Genomic DNA, 21,829 nt, shown 5'->3' with positions numbered 1-21,829 from the left:
AAGGGAGAGGAAGAAACAAGAGTGGGTAGAGGAGAAGTTGAGCTGTGGTGCAGGGCCAACGCCATGGGCCTCTGGAGCATATGTGCCCTTGAGAGGTGTCCTGAGTAGGGCTGAGGTAGGCCCTTCATATTGCTGCCTCAGTAAGTCAGGCGATGTGGGAAGGAGTATAACCTTAGTGAAGCATCTCTTGGCAGCTGGAGCCATCCCAGAAGACCTGACAGAGTTCCCAACAGCTGGGGCAACGAGTCCTTCAGAAGGAGGATCTGGTGCTGCAGTGCCCTGACCCCACAATTTGACTCATGGCTCTCACCTCCCCCACCTGCTCCAAGCACAGTCCCTGGAGAGAAGGAAACCTAGAGACTGAGCCAACCCTGTATCCTTTGCTTCCCTTCTCCCACCCTCAACAACCTCCAAGTGCTGCCTTCAGCACAGACCCCAGGGCTAGCTGAGTTCAGAGACTGTCTATAAACTGGGGAGGCTGGGGTCAGGGTTCCCTGCATGACCTCCTAATGCCGGCCCTCAGGGAGCAGATACTGCTTTCAGGACGGGTTCTATAGAGTTGTGGGTATGTGTGTGTGTTGTCACACTGAAGGGGTGTGGGGCACTATTAGTGGGGCAGGGGCATGGTCCTGCAACAGCAAATTGTCCCAGGTCCCCAGTCGGTTGAAAACCTGTCTCTAAATCTCCTAGTTGAGAACCTAACTCTGTTTTACATATAAACACACAGTGTTGTACAGCTTTGAAAAGCACACACTGAGTTTTTAGGAATACACAACTACTATATAAATCAAGGGAACATGCATACTTTGTGTAGTTTGGAGTTTTATCAAGAAATATTCCTCTTTCAGGAAATCATGTCAGGTATTTGACTCACCAGAACAACACCCCTCTATCCACCAGTATTTCACCTGTCACGTTCTTAATGCTACTGTTTATAGTGAAGCCAGGGGTAATTAAACATGCCAAGGTCTTCCTAGTGTAGTGATGCTTCAACATTACAGATTGAAATACATTTTATTTTATTCTCAATAGCTTTTAATTTCTCCCTTATTTTACAATTAGAGCAGTATATATATATATATATATATATTTATTTATTTTTTTTTTTTTTATTATGTGTCTGGATTGGTTGTAATATCTGTGAATGTCTTTTCAGGATGATAAAAGGGGCATCCACAGTATTTTATTTCAGAACAAGGGTGATGGGTCTGACAAGTTAAGAACCTCAAACCTGGGTGGGTGCCCTCCTCTTGGGCCTGACCTATCTCCCAAACTCACCGCATCACCAACCACCACCACCAGCATGGAGAGGTGGGCCTTGGGCCCCGTGGGGGAGGTTGCCCTCTGCAGGCTGTCAGCCTTTCTTTGAGGAAAGCTGGGCCAAAAGAAGCCCTGGATTTGATGATTCTGTCTGGGACAGAGGATTCGTATCTCGCCATGTCTGTTTCCAAAACACCCTCCAGATTCACCACCTTTGATCCCGAGCCCTCTTACCATACTAAGGACCTGGGTAGAGGTGCGGGAGGGGATGGGGGCGGGGTGAGGTGGAGCCAGCCCCATCCCCCTTCATGGGAACTTAATGGACGTTGGAGCCCAGCGGTAGGCCTCTCCCAGCCTGGCCTCCTTGATGGGGGACAATGTCCATGTTTCATTTTCACTCCTCAAGGCCATTTCAAGGCCATTATCTCTTGCAAGTCCTCCCTGGATACTTTGGCCAGTGATGCTGGGCCCAGGCTAGGCAGGCATCTCCCCAGGCAGAGGCAGAGAGGTCAGCCCCCCACGTAACTGAGCTTACAGCATCAGTGTGTGTCTAGGGGGGTTCTGAGTATATCTGAACAACCAGGAAGGTGCCCCACTGGAGTGGGGCTACCAGGAAAACACAGAGTGCCCAGTTCATTTCTATTTCAGATAAACAGCAAATAATATTTTTAGAATAAATATGTCCTATGCAATCCTTGGAACTTACTTACACTAAAAAAGTATAAGTTGCTTGTATGAAATTGAAATATACCTGGGTGTTCTGAGTTTTTATCTGCTAATTCTGGTAACCCTCCTTAGAACACAAGTCCATGTGTCTGTGTGTGACAAAACATTGTTAGCACAACTGAGTATGGGGGCACTGAGTGTGTGTCCAGGGCCTGTGCTCAAACCCTAAAGTCACCAGGAGAAGGCACACTTGGAAAATGATACTGCAGTGAAGGCCAGGCCTTAGGCGCGTGCCTGTCTGTGAAAGGGGACGGGTCAGTGGATCCAGCCCCAGATCCTGGGCCTGTAACCCAGAGATTTTCAGCCCTAGTGGGGCTCCAGGGTCCTCTAGGGTTCAGATTCCCAGAGCTACCCCTCTGCGCGCACACACACACACCCACCCCCAGAGGCTGGCTCCTTCAGCTGAGGCTGGAACCTGGCTCCTGTTTCTCACGCATCCTCCATGATTGAAGGGTGGTGCCAGTTTTGTCATCAGAGCCAGTTAAGGCCTGGATCTGGGCCTGGAGGAGCGGGAAACGGGCCGGGGACTTCCTCAAAGGTGAGTGGTGGGCTCAAACCCCAGTGGTTATACTGGCTGGGGCCCGGCTTACCTGCTGAAGTCGGTAGTCCAGCCTCCTGGACAAAAGTCATGCTCCGCCCTCCCAGGGGTCTCCTGCCTCCCTGTGGAGAGGAAGATGCTAGTATGAATGACTCTGTTCTGATGAAGAAACTGAGGTCACAAGACAGGGCCAGGATGGGAATCCAGCATACCTGAGTCAAGCTGATGGAAGGACCAGGCTCCAGCCTGATGCCCACCAGTTCCAGCCTGGGTCCTCCTCATCCCCTTTCCCCCTGCCCCTCAGGCTGACTGGGTCTGATGTCAAGCAACCTGCTGTGCTGTCCCCTCTCAGCCCTTGAGTTCCAAATCCCTGACCACACCCCCTTGTCCCTCTCCCCCTGTGCTGGGTAATGTTCTGCATACTGGCCGTCCCTGCTCTGACCTGACCGTACCATGTCAGGATTACTGTCCACGGCTCCTACTTCAGCTGAGGGCTTTAAGGGTCCAGACCCAGCACCCTTCACTGCTGGGTCCCTTGGCACAGTGTTCTGAGAGGGTTTGAGGAATGAATGGGGAGAACCAGTCTCATCAAATGGCCACCAGAACGGACTTCTCCAACAGTCCTCAGGTGCCTGAATATTATGAAGCACAGGAGCTGCGCACACCACCTTCCAAGAACTTAGGACTGCCAGCTGTAGGATGCAAATGCCTTCTGGTTAGAAACAAGTGGAGACAATCACGTATCAGTAAGCGCCTACACAGGCACACAGAACAAGGCATTGTGCTGCGCAAACAACTGTGTAGACAACCTCGAACTCCCATTTATCCAGTGACCTCACTGGTAGTCATTCGAAAGTCCTCAGCGTTCAATAGAATGGATATTTGAATATCTTAGGATCACATAGAATTCAGAGGCCTTAGGGTTAAGTCAAAAATTCTATTTATATAGGAAGTACCTACATACAAACTTTCAAATTGTGAACTTTCAAAGATGTGAGCTACCCGGACATCACTGGATCTCTTTTTTCTAGACGGTAGATAGAGTAGGATCCAGCAAGAAATAAGAACCTGTGCCTTCAACATCAGGCATGAGTGAGATTGCAGCTCGCCCTCTGTCTCCTGTTGCTGACGATCCTTCAGCTCTACCGTCTCCCACCTCCTCTCCCGTCTCCAGTCAGTAACTCTTCTTGCCCGGTCATTTGATGCCAGCCCCTGTAGGCCAGCTCTTGTACTGTACTTCTGTACATTTCAAATTACTATCCTGTCAGATGAAAAATATTTTCTTTACTCTTTTGTTGGTTTTTTATGTATTATGTGTGTCAAAAGGGCCTTCCCAGGTGGTGCTAATGGTAAAGAATCCATCTCCTGCCAGTGCAGGAGATGCAAGAGACTTAGGTTCGATTCCTGGGTAGGGAAAATCCCCCAGGGAAGAAAATGGCAACCCACTCCAGTTTCTTGCCTGAAAAATCCCAGGGACAGAGGAGCCTGGCGGGCTTCAGTCCATGAAGTCACAGAGAGTTGGACGCGACTGAGCACACATATTATAAACCTATAACAGTGCGGTACTATACAGCTGATTGTGTTGGTTGGGTACCTAGGCTAACTTTGTTGGACTTACGAACAAATTAGACTTATGAATGTGCTCTTGGAATGGAACTTGTTCATATGCGGGGACTTACTGTATAATGTCATTAGTTTCCTACTGCTGCTCTAGCAAATTATCACAAACTTAGTGGCTGAAAATTACACTGATTTATTATCTTGCAGTCCTGGGTAACAGAATTCCCCAGTGGGTCTCACAGGGCTAAAATCAAGGTGTCGCAGAGCTGCGTTTCTGCTGAAGGCTCTAGCAGAGAATCTGCTTCCATACCTCCTCCAGCTTCTAGACACCACTCTCATTTCTTGGCTCATGGCTCCCTGCCAGCCAGCAATCACATCACTCCAACCTCTGCTTCTGTTACCCTCAACTCTATCTCTGACTTTCCTGCCTCCCTCTTTCTCTTATGAGGATCTGTGATTATACTGGAGCCACCTGGATAATGCAGACTAATCTGCCATCTCAAGATCCTTAACTCAATCATGTCTGTGAAGTCCCTTTTGTCACGTAAGTTACGTATTCACAGATTCTGGAGATTAGGATATGGACATCTTTGGCAGGGGGTGGTATTATTGTGCCCACCACACCCAGTTTAAGAGTCAAAATGCAATCAGGCTATCAGCCTGAGAGGGGTACTGCACCAGAAGAACTAGGAGGTATGTGAGAAATTTGGCACCAGGGGTACGGGCTACGTGACCACGACACTGATATTTTTGTCGTAAGAAGTAATCTGGGGACTTCCCTGGTGGGCCAGTGGCTAAGACTCCATGCGCCCAATGCAGGAGGCCAGGTTCACTTCCTGGTCAGGGAAGTAGATCCCACATCCTGCAACTAAGATTTCACATGCTAAAACTGAAGATCCCACAAGCCACAACTAAAAATCCTGCCTGCTGCAATAAAGATCTGGCATAGCCAAATAAAAAAATTTTTTTAAAAAGAAGTAATTTTTGCATGTTTGGTATTTATAATGCTTGTAATCTATTAGATAATTTGATCTTCTAGAATGACAGCCTTTTAACAAATAATTGAAAGTGTAAAATTGAGTAATTTAAACTGAGAGTTTTAGGTTGAACTCTTATCAAGTCTATATACAAAACTAGAACCCATAAGAGAACTTCAAATTCACCATAATTTTTGAAAGTGAAAGTGTTGGTTGCTCAGTCGTGTCCAACTCTTTGCGACCCCATGGAATGTAGCCCGCCAGGGTCCTCTGTCCATGGGATTCTCCAGGTAAGAATACTGGAGTGGGTTGCCATTCCCTTCTCCAGGGGATCTTCACTACCCAGGGATTGAACCTGGGTCTCCTGCATTGCAGGCAGATTCTTTACCATCTGAGCCACCAGGGAAGCCATTTTTACTGTTATTTAATTTAAATGTTTTATGAGTTTAACTTAATTGGTTCTAAGGATTACCTAGTAGGAAGGAAGCTCTTCTTGGTTAAGTTAGGAACAGAGTACTAAAATAGGAAGTCTCATTTTTAGACAAAGTTTAAAATATTTAAGGTATTTTAGTTTATAGACTGGACCAAACGTTATTCCAAGACCTCTCAAAGGAGGTTGTTAAAATTTGCTGCATATAAAGAGAAAAACAAGGGTTGCAAGCTGGACTTAAAGTCTAGAAGCAAACCCCTAGTTTCACTCACCCTTGGCCCAGAGAGGAGAGGTGTTGTGCTGGGGCAGCCACCACAGCCTGAGGAAAGACTAGAGTGAGATCCCAGTGAGCTGCAGAGACCAAGTCTCATCAGAAGGTGCTGGATGGATGCCTCTGGCTGCGATTTTTAAAGTCATATTGCTACTGTTGTTTTGAACTTTTTTTTGGTCAGAAAAATCAAATAAGTATATATTTTAGATATAATTTTTTCAGTATAAAAAGGGTACAGTTTTAGGATCAAAAAATTAAGTAGAAAAACTATCATGTCAGAATTGAATTAGAGAGGACAGATTTGGATGACTCAGACCCACCTTGCTGATAAAGACAACTTAAAAAAAACTGGCCATAATATTTTAAATAATCTTAAAAGCATCAAAAAGCCTAACCATATATGAAGAAATTGCCCAGCTAGAGAGCCCAGAGTTGGGAGGCCCTCCTGCCATGGTAGAGTTCTCCGATCAGGGAAGAAGCTGAGAAGCTGCACGGGATCTCTGAGATCCTTGAGGTGGGAGTCAGGGAACAGAACTTAGGGCAGAGAACTGGGATTGGGAAATTAAAACACTTCGATTTAAGAGTGAGGGTAGAGGGGCTTCCCTGGTGGCTCAGTGGTAAAGAATCTGCCTGCCAATGCAGGAGACACGGGTCAATCTCTGATCAGAAAGATCCCACATGCCGCAGAACAACTAAGCCCATACGCCACAGCGATTGAGCCTGTGCTCTAGAGCCCGGGAGCCACAACCACTGAGCCCACGCGCCACAACTCCTGAGGCCGTGTGCCCTCGAGCCCGTGCTCCACACCAGAGAAGCCACCACAATGAGAAGCCCAAGCACCGCAACTAAAGAGTAGCCCCTGCTCGCCGAAGCTGGAGAAAAGCCCACACAGAAACGAAGACCCAGCTCAGCCAAAACTAAAAGTAAAAAAAAAAAATTTTTAAACCAATATCAAAGGTTAGTTGATTCAAAATTTGATAAACAGTAACTATTAAAAAAAAAAAGGAGTAATGGTGGAAATACCCTGGCTGTCCGTCCAGTGGGCTAAAGGTCCAGGTTCAATCCCTGGTTGGAGAATTCAGATTCCACAAGCCACACAGCATGGTCAAAAAGAAGAAGAAGAAGAAAAGTGTAAGGGTGAACCAGAAACAAATTGGTCTTCACAGGCTGGCTTTGATATCTGGGTAAGCCATGAGGTCTTCAGCCTTGAAACTGGACTAAGGTGATCATGGGATGCCCTAGACACGGCAGAAGCTAACTAAAATCCTAATTGAAGGACGATGACATCATTTTAGGCCTCAGGTAAATTTTTTTTTTTTTTTTTTGGCCCTATATAGAGGCTTGTGGGATTTTAGTACCCCAAATAGGGATTGAACCTGGGCCCTTGGCAATGAGAATGCAGAGTCCTAACCAATGGACCGCCAGGCAATTCCCTCAAGTAACTTCTAAAGGTTACCTTTCAAACATCCATCCTACTATCGAAGAAAACTAGGCAGGAAAGATGAGAAGACAACACAACCAATGACCAAATGAAACAGTAGATACAGAGACACGGTGACTGCAGCCATGAAACTAAGAGACGCTTGCTCCTTGGAAGGAAAGTTATGACCAACCTAGACAGCATATTCAAAAGCAGAGACATTACTTTGTCAACAAAGGTCCATCTAGTCAAGGCTATGGTTTTTCCAGTGGTCATGTATGGATGTGAGAGTTGGATCATAAAGAAGGCTGAGTGCTGAAGAACTGATATTTTCAAACTCTGGTGCTGGAGAACACTCTTGAGAGTCCCTGGACAGCAATGAGATCAATCCAGTCCATCCTAAAGGAAACCAGTCCTGAATATTCATTGGAAGGACTGATGCTGAAGCTCCAATACTTTGGCCACCTGATGCGAAGAACTGACTCATTGGAAAATACCCTGATGCTGGGAAAGATTGAAGGCAGGAGGAGAAGGGGACGACAGAAGATGAGATGGTTGGATGGCATCACTGACTCAATGGACATGAGTTTGAGTCAACTTCGGGAGACAGTGAAGGACAGGGAAGGACTGCATTCCATGGGATTGCAAAGCCTGAACTTAGCACCGGAACAACAACAACAACACAACATGATCAGATCACACTATCAGACAAAAGTGCTTGCTGTTTTTCATCAATGGAATCATGCAGTGCGTACGTGTATGTTCATAGGAGAAGGGCTAGAAGAGGGCTGCACGTTGGCCTCCTGCTTGTCACATCCCCTCCATTCACAACTCACACCCTAGGTGACCCTAGGAAGTCCTGATTACACTTGCCTTCCTCTCTTTAAACCTTTGTTCCTGCGGTTCCCTCCTTCGGGGATCCCACACCCAAAGATGGATGCTTGCTGTGCCCTTTCCTACAGGAAGGCTTCCCTACTCCCTCCAGCTAGAATACAGCCTTTTCTCCTTTTTCATCTTCCTCTCTTAGAACCCTTCTTATTCCCCTGCCTCGTGTTTTGGGTGGTTGTGTTCCTGCCTTTCTCCTCCTTGGGGGCTGGGCCTGAGGTGCCTGCTGTTTTCACCCTACATATCCTCTGCTCAGTACTGAGTACTTTGGAGGACGACCACTGAGGGACAGGGGACAGGCTTGCTAAGGCTCTTGAGCACGTTTGTCAAGGTCCTGCCTCTGTCACCTTGATCTGGGTCCTGAGGTAAGGAAACCCTCAGGTCCTTCACTTCCGCCCAAGCTCTCGCATGTGGCCACAGGAAGACACATTCCACTAGTCCTTGCACATTCAGCATGCTTGCACACATCTAGGAGTGTGTATTGCTCAGCGGCTGGGGAAAGCAGGCATATTTAGCCCCATTTGACAGGTGGGAGACTGAGGCTTAAGGAGGTGAGTAAGATAGCCCAATGCTTATCAAGCCTGGGTGTGCCTAGAAATCACCTGGGAACTTTTATTTATTTCTTTATTTTAAAATATTTATTTAGCTGTGCCAGGTCTCAGTTGCAGCTCTCAGGACCTTTAGTTGCAGACTATGCAATCCAGTTCCCTGACCAGGGATTGAATCCAGACCCCCTGCATTGGGAGTGCAGAATCTTAGCCATTGAACCTTTATGGAAGACCTGAGTTTTTTAAAAAAATTAAGTCTGAATCTCTCTGAGTAGAGCCCAGGTGATTCTAAGATATAACCAAGTTTGAGAACCATCGGACAAGTTCATGGCCCATAACTGGTTGGAAGTAGAACCAACACAAAAATTCTACATCTTAAGGGAATACTCCTTCTTTCTTCCCAAGAACTGGGGTGGTTCTTGGACCATAGGCTCTTTGGGGTCTCACAAGCTGCAAGGAAGTGTGGGGCATGTGGGCTCCACAGACAGGCTTGGCTTCCATAAGGCCAACATGCTCCCTCCATGTCCTCCCCTGACTCCAGAACTCGGGTCCAGACAGCCAAAGCCCAGGGGACAGTGGGTGACTCAGACACTTCCTGTTTTCTTGGCTACAATGACAAGGGGGTGGAAGCAGCCCGGGCTGGGGTTCATGGCCTAAGACTGGGGTCTTGGAGAGAGGAGGAGGTGGGAGTGAGCGTCCCTTTCCCTGAGATGTGGAAGGGCTGAGCTGAGCAGAGCCACATGGGGTGAAGAGGAGGCAGTTCATTAGGTGGCCAGATTAGCAAAGGGAGGGAGGGTTGGGGCCGGCTTTCCTTAAAATGTGAAGATTTTATGAGTCCTCGGAGGTTGAAAGAGAGCCCTGTGGTTCTGTCTGAATGATTGGTTCAGGCAAGCTGGGAGACTGAATAGGTCAGGAGATGTCCACACAGGGAGGCCAAGGACCCGGGTTGTCCTGGCCCTGCCCTGCCATGAATTACTGTGTGACCCCCAGCACAGCCCTAGGCCATTCAAGCCCCTGCTTCCTCTTCTATGAAATGCAGAGGGGCTGAACTCTGAGAAATACTGAGATTCTAAGAAAAACCCTAAACTCTGTCAGCCATCAGAACACTGTATATTCTCCAGGGCACTTTTTATTTGCATAATTTTGATTTCAAGTCAGACAATAACCCTGTGAAGTAGGTGGGGAAAGTATTATGATTACCTGGTAGCTATAGATGATCAAGGAGACCAAGGAATATGTGGCCAAGGGTGTATGGGAATGGGGACCTGAATGCTCCTGGTGGCCCAACTGGATCACTCGCTTCCTTAGAGGACAGCAATTTGGGGGTCCCTGGTGGCTCAAACGGTAAAGAATCTGCCTCAGTGCAGGATACCTGGGTTCAGTCTCTGCATCAGGAAGATCCCCTGGAGAAGGGAATGGCTACCCACTCCAGTATTCTTGCCTAGAGAATTTCATAGACCGAGGAGTCTGGTGGGCTATAATCCATGGGGTTGCAAAGAGTCAGACATGACTGAGCAACTAACACACATGAAAAATTGGACATATTTGAATCATGGCTTCAATCATCTCCCTGCTGGGATCACTCTTAGAAAGTGACCTTAAATTCAGAAAAAGTTGATTGGTTAGGAAGATATTCACTAAACTGGATTTTATATTAATGAGAAGTTAAACATAGCCCAGACATCCAGCAATAGAGAACTGGAAACTGTAAAAAGTGCATTATTAGCTACCTTTGTCTGAGTAGCAAGTTACCCTCAAACTCTGTGGCTTAACTAATGAGAATTTGTAATCTCAGTTTCTGTGGTTCAGGAATCCAGGAACTTGGCTAGATGCCTCTGGGTCAGGGTCTCTCAGAGGGCTGTGATCTAGGAGTGGACTGGGGCTGCAGTCATCCCAAAACTTGACTGCGAGAGCATCCACTTCCAAGTTCACTCACCTGGCTGTTCACAATCTCAGGTCTTTGCTGGCTCATCAGTTTCTCATCTTGTGGGCTCCTCCATGGCATAGCTCACATGGCTGCTGGCTTTCCTGAGGGCAAGTGAGTGACCTGGAAGGCAATCAGTCCTCCTGTGACTTGACCCTGGGAGTGACCTCTCCTCACTTCTGCCGTATTCTGTTCCTTAGAAGTGGGTCACTAGGTCTAGACCAGGTTCAAGGGGAAAAGATTACACAAGCATCCTGAGAATACCCAGGAACTATAGGGAAAGGAAGAATTCTCCTGACCCTCTTAGGGTCCCTGAATGAGTCGGAAAATTAAACTGACAATAACAGGAGAAAAGCATGCCCGTAGAGTTAGACTTTTATGTGACATGAGCCTGTACAAGGAAATGAAGACCTGAAAAAAAAGCCCTGAGTGCTTTTATGTTGGGTTTCATGAAGAGTGGGCAGTTGTATAGGGATGCTGAAACCGTTTACCTCAGATTGGGACTGGAACTGGGACTTGAACTCATGTGCTGGGACCCAAACCCAGCCAAAACTCTGCTTAGGACTTGAACCCATACGGTTAGGACTCAAACCCAGCTGAAACCCTGCTTGGGATGCAAACCCATGTGACTGGGACTTAAACCCAGCCAAAACCCAGACAACAGAGGATGAGACGGTTGGATGGCATCACTAACTCAATGGATATGAGTTTGAGTAAACTCTGGGAGTTGGTGATGGACAGGGAAGCCTGGCATGTTGCAGTCCATGGAGTTGCAAAGAATTGGATGCGACTGAGTGACTGAACTGAACTGAACTCCCCAAAATTGTTTGAATAATCCTCCCACTCGTTAGCATATGAAATTACCCAGCTTACAAAAACTAACTACACCATACTTCGTGGCCTCAATTGCCCTCTACGATGGCCCACAGTCTATCTGGGCAGAGTGCTTCTCGCTGAATCTGAATAAATCCACTTCTTACCTATCACTTTGTCTCTCACTGAATTCTTTCTGCAATCAGACATCTAGAACCTGAGCTTCTGTAGGTCCTGAAACCAGGTACCATTAGTACCTGGTTCAGTTCAGTTCAGTCGCTCAGTCATGTCTGACTCTTTTCGACCCCATGAATCGCAGCATGCCAGGCCACCCTGTCCATCACCAACTCCTGGAGTTCACCCAAAGTCACGTGCATCGAGTCGGTGATGGCATCCAGCCATCTCATCCTCTGTTGTCCCCTTCTCCTCCTGCCCCCAATCCCTCCCAGCATCAGTACCTGGTTAGTTAGTTTAGTCGTTCAGTCATGTCCAACTCTTTGCGACCCCATGAATTGCAGCACACCAGGCCTCCCTGTCCATCACCAACTCTCGGAGTTCGCTCATGTCCATCAAGTCAGTGATGCCATCCAGCCATCTCATCCTCTGTCGTCCCCTTCTCCTCCTGCCCCCAATCCCTCCCAGCATCAGAGTCTTTTCCAGTGAGTCAACTCTTCGCATGAGATGGCCAAAGTACTGGAGTTTCAGCTTTAGTATCATTCCTTCCAAAGAAATCCCAGGGCTGATCTCCTGGTTAGTTAGTGTTAATTCCTCAGTTGCGTCCGACTCTTTGTGACACCATGGAGTAGCTGCTTGCTCCTTGGAAGGAAAGCTATGACCAACCTAGAGAGCATGTTAAAAAGCAGAGACATTACTTTGCCTACAAAGATTTGTCTAGTCAAAGCTATGGTTTTTCCAGTAGTCATGTATGGATGTGAGAGTTGGACTATAAAGAAAGCTGAGCGCCGAAGAATTGATGCTTTTGAACTGTGGTGTTGGAGAAGATTCTTGAGAGTCCCTTGGACTGCAAGGAGGTCAAACTAGTCCATCCTAAAGGAAATCAGTCCTGAATATTCATTGGAAGGACTGATGCTGATGCTGAAACTCCAATAGTTTGGCCACCTGATGCAAAAAACTGACTTATTTGAAGAGACCCTGATGCTGGGAAAGATTGAAGGCAGGAGAAGGGGACAACAGAGGATGAGATGGTTGGATGGCATTACTGATTCTATGGACATGAGTTTGAGTAAGCTCTGGGAGTTGGGAAGCTCTGGGACAGGGAAGCCTGGTGTGCTGCAGTCCATGGGGTCACAAAGAGTCAAACGCAACTGAGCGACTGAACTGAACCAAAACTTAACTGATTTTCTGGTCTGGGGGCTGAGGGGGTGGGTAGAAAGGAGTCCAGGCCTCACATCTGTCCTTGAGCCAGTCTGAGCAGTAAGAGTTGGCTTAAAACTCAACATTCAGAAATCTAAGATCGAGGCATCTGGTCCCATCACTTCACAGCAAATAGATGGGAAACAATAGAAACAGTGAGAGACTATTTTGGGGGCTCCAACCATGGTGACTGCAGCCATGAATTAAAAGACACTTGCTCCTTGGAAGATGATCAACCTAGACAGGATATTAAAAAGCAGAGATACTACTTTGCCTACAAAGATCTGTCTAGTCAAAGCTATGGTTTTTCCAGTAGTCATGTATGGATGTGAGAGTTGTACTATAAAGAAAGGTGAGCGCCAAAGAATGATGCTTTTGAACTGTAGTGTTGGAGAAGACTCTTGAGAGTCACTTGGACTGCAAAGAGATCCAACCAGTCCATCCTAAAGGAAATCAGTCCTGAATATTCGTTGGAAGGACTGATGTTGAAGCTGAAACTCCAATTACTTTGGCCACGTGATGCGAAGAACTGACTCATTTGAAAAGACCCTGATGCTGGAAGGAGGAGAAGGGGATGACAGAGGATGAGATGGTTGGATGGTATCACCAATTCGATGGACATGAGTTTGAATAAGCTCTGGGAGTTGGTGATGGACAGGGAAGCCTGGCGTGCTGCAGTCCATGAGGTAGCAAACAGTCGGACTTAACAGAGCGACTGAACTGAACTGAACTGAGCAGTAAGATGTTATAAATTCTCCCACCGGGGTAGCCTCATGGGTGTGTTTCAGGCCAATCCGAAACACTTCTAATCTTACTGCATATTCCTGGGTTTATCAAAGCCCTAGGCTTTGGGGTTGGGGGTGATTCTGAGAGCAGCAATGTTTTGGGGAGGATTTGGTATATAGGGGGTGGTAAGGATTGGGGAGACAGAAGTAGTGTCCCAGAGAAAAAAGGGAAGGCTGTTGACACAGTGGAAAAACACCTGAAAGTTGGAGTCTTAGACCCTGGTCATGCCGGTCATTTGAGTATGACTCTTTCAAGCCTCAGTTTTCTCATCTATAGAATGGGATGCAAGTGAGTAATGTAGCCCTTCCTCATTTAATAGGAGATAGATTATGCACAGAAATGTATTTTTGTAAACTGTAAAGTTGTGGATCAGTGATGGTTTCTTCAGGGACTAACTAGAGCAAATACACCCACCCCTCTTGCCACTGAGCTCCCAACAGGAGTTAAGTCCTTCCCCAACCATGAGCAAAATGCAGGGTTGGGTCCCCACATACTGAGCCACAGTTTCATCTCATCTCTGACTGGTTGTGTTAGGTAAATGTTGGTGTTGAGTATACTTCAGTTAAAAAGAATGAGGTTATCTCTAAAGAAAGACAACTTGGCAACATCTATTGAAAGCACAATTGACTCAGCAATTCCATGTTTAGGAATAGATATACACATACAGTGGAGAAGGCGATGGCACCCCACTCCAGTGCTCTTGCCTGGAAAATCCCATGGACGGAGGAGCCTGGTGGGCCGCAGTCCATGGGATCGCGAAGAGTCGGACACGACTGAAGCGACTTAGCAGCAGCAGCAGCACACACACGTGGGTATGAAATTACATGAACAGAAATATTCATTGCAGCATTCTTTGTGAGAGCAAAGCATCGGAAAGAAAAAAAATGTCCCTCCACAGGGGACTGGTAAGATCAATCATGGACCATCCATACAATGGAGTGCTGGGAAGGCATTAAAATGAATGAGGCAGTGCTGGGTGCACTGATCCAGAAAGGTCTCCAACATACATTATAAAATAAAATAAAAAAAAAGTTGCCAAACACTTACCAGTTTAGCTCCACTAACGTGGAACATCAAACAAAGCAACTTGCATATCCCCAATTTGCATGAAAAGAGGGAGGAAATGCAGGGAGGGACAGTGGCCAGTTGTCAGAAGTGGCCACCTAGGAGAGGGATGGTGGTAGAAAGGGACAAGGAAAAGGACTTTACCCTTTTTTACTCCATATATTTCAGAGATGGTTGCCATTTCTTTGAAATGTGAATATATTCATGTATTTTCTGTATGATTTTGTAAACTTAAAAACACATATATATTTAAATAAATATATATTTATATAATATACAGATTACATATGTTTATATGTTTATAGGACTTCCCTGGTGGCTCAGATAGTAAAGAATCTGCCTGCAATGCAGGAAACCCAGGTTCGATTTCTGGGCTGGGAAGATCCTCTGGAGAAGGGAATGGCAACTCACTCCAGTATTCTTGCCTGAAGAATTCCGTGAGCCTAGGAGCCTGGTGGGCAACAGTCCCTGGGGTCACAAAAAGTCAGACACAACTCAGCTACTAACACACATATATGTTTACATGGGGTTCCCAAGTGGCGCTAGTGGTAAAGAATCTGCCTGTCAATGTAGGAGACAAAAGACAGGGCTTGGATCCCTGGGTTGGGAAGATCCCCTGGAGGAGGCATGGCAACCCACTCCAATATTCTTGTCTGGAAAATCCCACGGACAGAGGAGCCTGGTGGGCTACAATCTGTGGGGTTGAAAAGAGTTGGGGGTCAAAAAGAGTCACTGAAGTGACTTAGCATGCAAGGATATATTTTTATATAAGCCTTAGAATCTTTCACTATCTTTGACAGTTTGGATCCATGGCTGTTTCAGAAAGCTTCTGCTCCCATCTCTGGTATCCGTGGGTACTTCCTCCTTAGGAGGGAGACACCATCATGGTTCAGCGAGACCGCCTATGGAGAAGGACCCAGGCTCCCCTCTTCCAAGACGGCGCCTTATCCCAGGCGATATGCTCTGTGTAGTGCCAAGGCCTGTCAGACCGGGACCCCAGCCCCTGCCTCAGGTCTGCTCCCTGCCCTTGGAAAACTCTCGAGCTTATTCTCACACCTTCTGTGTGAGGATGAGGGAAAACAAAGTAGCCAAGAAAACCTTCATTCCTTAAATAGTAGTCAATGCTAGATAAAAACAGCAAAGACTCGAGGCTAGTAAAGAGGCAGACTCTAATCATTCTCCTAAACAGAGATGAAATGAGGTCCGCCTGTTTTGTTTTGTTGGGCGGGGAGGGGGAGGTTTTTTTTTTTTTTTTAATTTCCTTTTTTGGCCGCACCGCAAGGCATGCTAGTTTTCCCCACCAGGGATGGAACTGTGCCCCCTGCATTGGAGGCACGGAGTCTTAACCACTGGACCACTAGGAAGTTCCTGTCTTGCATGGTCTGGAAGACAGACCCAAAGAATGTTCTGAGGAAAGAAAAACTGAAGAGGTTTCTCCCACACTTTCACTGAGACTTCCCCCACCCTCTCCATCCCATATTCTCACCCATGCTGCCTTCCATGATCTGGAAGCTGAAGGCTTGTCTGGGGGTCTTCAGCAGCCGGTCAGGGGCTCCCCACATGTGAAGATGAGGGAGAAAATGCAAGGCGGGACCTGGGAAATCAACGGCAGAGGAGCCCAGAGCAAAGAGCTCCGGTGGGAAAGCACTGGTTGGCTGGGCAGCCTGGTTCCGGATGCATCACCATCATGGGTGCTTGTTCACAGGTGCCAGCTTCCAGCCATCCAAGACCGCTATTCAGACTGCTATCCCCTCCCCAACTTCTGCCCTGCAGGGTTCCTGGGCGGCAAGGCCATTGGTGAGGGGGCTCCTTTGGTTTGGAATGGATGGTTTCACTGCCAATGCCAGTGTCTGGACAAGAAAAGAATTCTTCCTGTGTGTGTGTGTGTGTGTGTATGTGTGTGTGTGTGCACGCGCGCGCACATGCATACTCTACACACAGTTTCATACTCTGTGGATAGAGTGTCAATTCATTCCAGATTTACTGGAACAGCCTCAATTCCACATATTTGGCCACCACAGACCGTTGAAATATCTTGAAAATTCCACTATGATTATTTATGCAGAAATCCTTCAGTCTCGTTCCAAAAAAAGGATTTGAGAACCAGCTTGTAGAGTTGTATATACCTCAGCAGGATTTAAAAATAACAGACAAGGAAATCGGGGAGAAGGGAGAACAAGATGACACAGAAACGCATAACTCATGTCCTGTGTACATGCTGGAGTCAGGCCACAAACGTATCTCAGAATTTCCAAGCAGCCAGAAGTAAGAGGGAAAGAAGATGACATGGATTCCTGCTTCTGAGACCCATGGGAATTTCCCCCAAAGTCCTCAAAAAGATGCAGCGTGACTCAGAGTTAGAAAGAAACAAATTCACGTTCCGTATCTTAACAGTGGTTTGGTTACACGTGACTGCATTTGTCAAAACTCACAGAATAATGCATTTAAGATTTGTGCATTTCACTGCAAATTTTACCTCAAAAAGAAAAGAACCATAACGTGGTTAATGATATGCCTACTGAAGGGTTTAAGGATGAAGTGACCTGATGGCTCAGCTTACTTTTGAAATGCATCCGAAAGGTAAGTTGAATTGCTGGGTGGAGAGAGGAAAAGAGAGATGGACGTGTGATAAAGCAAGGACAATCTCAGCAGTGGGCACAGCGTCTAGGCAATAGAATTCTTTCCACTTTTCTGTGTGTTTGCACATTTTTATTAATAAAAGGTAGGGAGGGGCTCAGAGATATAAAGTGGGCCTTAGAAGTGACCATCAACACTCAGAATATAAAAGACCCTGGGTTTTGTTAGCCAGAGTTAGCAGCAGCCTCAGAATCCCCTGACCCCTTAGGCAACTTGCCCTCAGGCGGTGACTGGAGTTCTGGGGTGCAGAGTTTTGGCTTCAACAGACAGAGAGGCCTGACTCCTGCAGAGCCCACAGCCCGGAGGGATTTTGGCATCTCCCAGACAAAGCTCTCAGATCATGGAAAGCCCTTGTCAGACCATCAGGGAGCATCTCCCCTCTGAGGCTCTGTGCCTCACCAAAGGGCCCTTGTGAGTGGTCAAGGTGGACTTCAGCCTTCATGATATGATGGCATCGATGACAGATGTGGTTTGGTGATTTTGTTTTTATTTCATTTTATTTCATTTTGTGCCACACCACAAGGCTTGTGTGATCTCAGTTCCAGGACAGGGGATTGAACCTGGGCCACGGCAGTGAAAGAGCCGAATCCTAAACACTAGTGTGTGTTAGTTGCTCAGTTGTGTCTGACTCTTTGTGGCACATGGACTGCAGCCTGCCAGGCCCCTCTGTCCATGGGATTCTCCAGACAAGAATACTGGAGTGGGTTGCCATTCGCTTCTCCAGGGGAATCTTCCCAACCCAGGGATCGAACCCCGGTCTCTTGCATTGCAGGCAGATTCTTTACATCTGAGCCAGCAGGGAGCTCCCATGGAGATGGTTTTTTGAGGCTTTTACCTACACCTATCATTTCATTTAATGCTTAAAGCCTTTATGAAGCAGGTACTATTGTCATCCCCATTTGTATATGAAAAATGGCTCTGAGAAATTCAGTAACCTGTATGGAACACTCAGCTGGCAGATGCTGAGCAGGGATTCAAAGATATATTTGACTGTAGTATCTCTGATCCTAACCAATACCCTCTTCTGCTCCATAGGCCACTCTTCCTCCAGCAGTTTGTCACGAAGAAAGCTCAGGAGAAAGTCTGACTTGGGCGCAGAAAACCAAGCACCTCATTCCTGTCCCTGTACTTCCCAGATCAACTGTGCACCCCACGATGGACTTCCTTCCCCAACGCTCCCTGCAGACAGATAAACACACATATACACATAGACAGACCACACCAACCAATCCCCTGATGGGCTCAACCAAGCCCATTCTCATCCTTGCAAATTGCCCCCTCCACCTCAGCCCAGTTCCTGCAGAGACAAGACAACCTGAAAACAGCCTGTCACCCCTTTAATGAACTCCAGAGCTGAAGAAGACTCCAGACAACTGGTAGTCAGATAGAGGGTGGATGGGACCTAGAGACCCCTTTCTTCCCCAGAGAGAGAAGGATTGACTCCTAGGGCCAGGAAAGAGAATGGCTGGGCCCTGGTTGTCATCAGGGTGCACCCTTAAATAGTAGCTCTTGTTCTAAGTAGGGAGCCTCAGTCACTGTTACCGGATCCCACAGCCACTTCCTGGTGGCATGGAGGAATCTGGTTTCCTAAATCCCCGGTGTCCTTCCCACACCTGCCCTTTGATTCCCTCTGAAGGATCCTGAGGTATAGAGCGGGTTGAGCTGAGCCTCTTCCATCTCCACACCCACTTTGACCCTGTGCCTGAGACCCATCAGTGCTCCCCAGCATGGAAGACCAGACATTTTGCTTCTACCACATCCCTTCCTGAAAGACATGGAGCTTAGATCCTAGCCTGGGCCCTACGGAGGCTCTTGGCAGAGGGCACCCCACCTCTGCAACCCCTTGCAGGGAGGAAGGAAGGGGAAGCTACAGAGGCCCACCCATCCGCCAACACACCTCACCTTCAGCCAGGCCTGGCCTTCAGGGCCTTCAGAATACTGCCCACCCCACCTCTACCCCCCACCCCCCACGCCTGAGGAAGGGGTTCTATCGTGGTTGCTCCAAGCCTCTGGCAGGGCCCGAGCAGCCCCAGATGGGATGGGGTTGGGGGCAGAAAGGGCGGTGGTGGTCACCCAGCCCTGAGGCCCAAGTCCTTCCAGCTTGAAGCCTGTGGGGAGAATGGAGGTCAGACAGTGGAGACTGGGTCTGCAGACAGACCCCAAGCAGCCACGGCCGTGCCAGGATGGCCAGCCCCTCCCCCAACACAAACATGAGGCCCCTGGCTCTCAGAGAAGGGGGAGCATTTTTCAGAGATGACATCAGGTCTTAAAGTTTTATGTTTCCTGCCAACCTCAGCCTGGAGAGCAGGGTCCCCGGGGCCCACAGGCCTGGAGAGGCAGGCAGTGGCATCAGTGCACACAGCATACCCCCTATTTCAGACCCTCACAGGTCCTCACATGGCCGTGGGGATGAGGTCCAACGACCTGCTTGCCTGAGGACACAGTTCTGCCTGGTCAGTGCAGGACAGATGTGAGGGGAGAGAAGGTACCAGGCTACCAGGTCCCCAAACACCCCTCAGAGCCTTTGCTCATACTGTTACCTCTGTCAGTTCCCACACCCTCCCTGCTCCACACCATCCAGCAAGTGCCTCCACATCCCTCAAGTGTCTTGTCCAGTGTCCCTTCCGGTGAAGCTAGCCCCACCTCCCTGAGCCTCTACAGTTCTGTCCATCCTTCCACTAGAGCCCTGACCACTAGTACAGCTTTCCTTCTCCATCTTGCCCCCTTTCCCACAAGACCCTGAATCCCCGGGGGGGCTCAGACAAAGTCCCATTTCACTCTGGCAGAAAGAAATTAATCAACCACAAAGGTGTAGGAACTTCCCAGTTATGGCGCCACAGGGGGATTAGCTGAAGGCACGGAGGCTAGTGGTTCAGTGATATGCAGGGAGTTGGGGCGAGGGAGTGGGTAGTGAGAGCAAAAGATGGGAACACCTAGTGAAGGAAACATGGGGCAGGGCTTGGCAGCCTGGGTTGGGAGCAGGAGGTGCTGGGACCCCAGGGAGGTGGGTAACTTTTTTTGTTTGTTTGTTTAATAGCTATTTATTTGGCTGTGTTCCTTGGAAGGAAAGTTATGACCAACCTAGACAGCATATTAAAAAGCAGAGACATTACTTTGCCAACAAAGGTCCGTCTAGTCAAGGCTATGGTTTTTCCAGTGGTCATGTATGGATTTGAGAGTTGGACTATAAAGAAAGCTGAGGGCAGAAGAATTGATGATTTTAAACTGTGGTGTTGGAGAAGACTCTTGAGAGTCCCTTGGACTGCAAGGAGATCCAACCAGTTCATTCTAAAGGAGATCAATCCTGGGTGTTCATTGGAGGGACTGATGTTGAAGCTGAAACTCCAATACTTTGGCCATCTGATGCGGAGAGCTGACTCATTTGAAAAACCCTGATGCTGGGAAAGATTGAGGGCAGGAAGAGAAGGGGATGACAGAGGATGAGATGGTTCTCTGGCATCACCAACACAATGGATATGGGTTTGGGTGGACTCCGGGAGTTGGTGATGGACAGGGAGACCTGGTGTGTTGCAGTTCATGGGGTCGCAAAGAGTCGGACACGACTGAGCGACTGAACTGAACTGAATTTGGCTGTGTTGGGTTGTGGCATGCAACTCTTAGTTGTGATATGTAGGATATAGTTCCCTGACCAAGAACTGAAGCTGGGCCCCCTATATTGGGGTCATAGAGTCTTAGCCAATGGATCACCAGGGAAGTCTCACCTTTTTTTTTTTTTTTGTATTTTTTATTTTTTTGGCCACCCCAAGAGGCTTACAGGATCTTAGTTCCCCGACCAGGGATCAACCCATGGCAGTGAAAGTCTCTAACCACGGGACCGCCAGAGAATTTCTCGGAAGTCGTGACTGAATGAGTGAGTGAGTAAAGGAATGAATGAGGGATCCAAAGAGAGGAAGGATAAGTGGGATAACCAAACTTACCTTCTACAGTGAACTCTGTCTGGCTGGGGAGGGGTGGAGACAGAGACAGATGCTCTCACATGATGCTCCCTACCCAGCCACCTGGAGTTTCACAGGTTAAGGTGGGCTGGAGGTGATGCATCAGGTCCAGAAGGGACCAGGGGACTGGGTGGCCTCCCCTTTACCCTGGGAGGGGGCTGACTGGATGCCCCGGGCCCAGGGCCAAGCTGCTGGGCTGCTGACTCAGGCCCTGCTGGCCAGCTCAGCATTCCTGCCCTCCCGACTGAATTGGGGCTATTGAAGCTCTTTGTAGGGGGGTTAGGCCACTGGTCACACCCCCAACCCAGAGCCTTCGCTGCACTGAGGGCTCTGCTGTCAGGAAAGGCGGCACACAGGCACTAGGGGGGTCAGTTGGAGAGTGCCCTGGACACCAGCTGCTACTCTGGGGGTGTCTGGGACCGAGGACAATCCAGGTAAGCTGACTAGGCTGGGTCAGAGAGGGGAGTCCAGGGGAAGGGAATTGCCTTGACCCTTAGGACTGAAGACCCTGGGATGGCGACGCTTCTCATGACCCCCGGCTCGGGGAGGGGTCTGTCTCTCTGCATAGGCTGCCTTGTGTACATGGGGTGCTGCAGGGGTTCTGTGGGTTGTTCTGCCTCCCCCATCAGACTAGAGCATCCCTAAGCCAGAGTGGTTTT

The 21,829-nt window shown here is 48.2% G+C and overlaps 1 protein-coding gene across 3 annotated transcripts in view; it reads right to left on the bottom strand.

The window, feature by feature from the left end:
- LOC138989364 (uncharacterized) overlaps positions 1–16,182 on the bottom strand; it is a 62,167-nt gene extending 45,985 nt beyond the window's left edge. For all 3 annotated transcript variants that reach the window (XR_011465555.1, XM_070377325.1, XM_070377326.1), the window contains exons 1-3: positions 16,064–16,182; positions 10,552–10,662; positions 2,577–2,646 (exon numbers count right to left, since the gene is read on the bottom strand). The gene's annotated coding sequence lies outside the window, so the exon portion shown is untranslated. The remainder of the gene's footprint in view (positions 1–2,576; positions 2,647–10,551; positions 10,663–16,063) is intronic.
- Between the last annotated feature and the right edge of the window lie 5,647 nt (positions 16,183–21,829).

The sequence above is a fragment of the Bos mutus genome, chromosome 10 (genome assembly GCF_027580195.1).
Source record: "Bos mutus isolate GX-2022 chromosome 10, NWIPB_WYAK_1.1, whole genome shotgun sequence".
Classification (NCBI taxonomy): domain Eukaryota; kingdom Metazoa; phylum Chordata; class Mammalia; order Artiodactyla; family Bovidae; genus Bos; species Bos mutus.
Note: the sequence above shows the minus strand (reverse complement) of the source record. Positions and strands in the feature narration are given on the sequence as shown.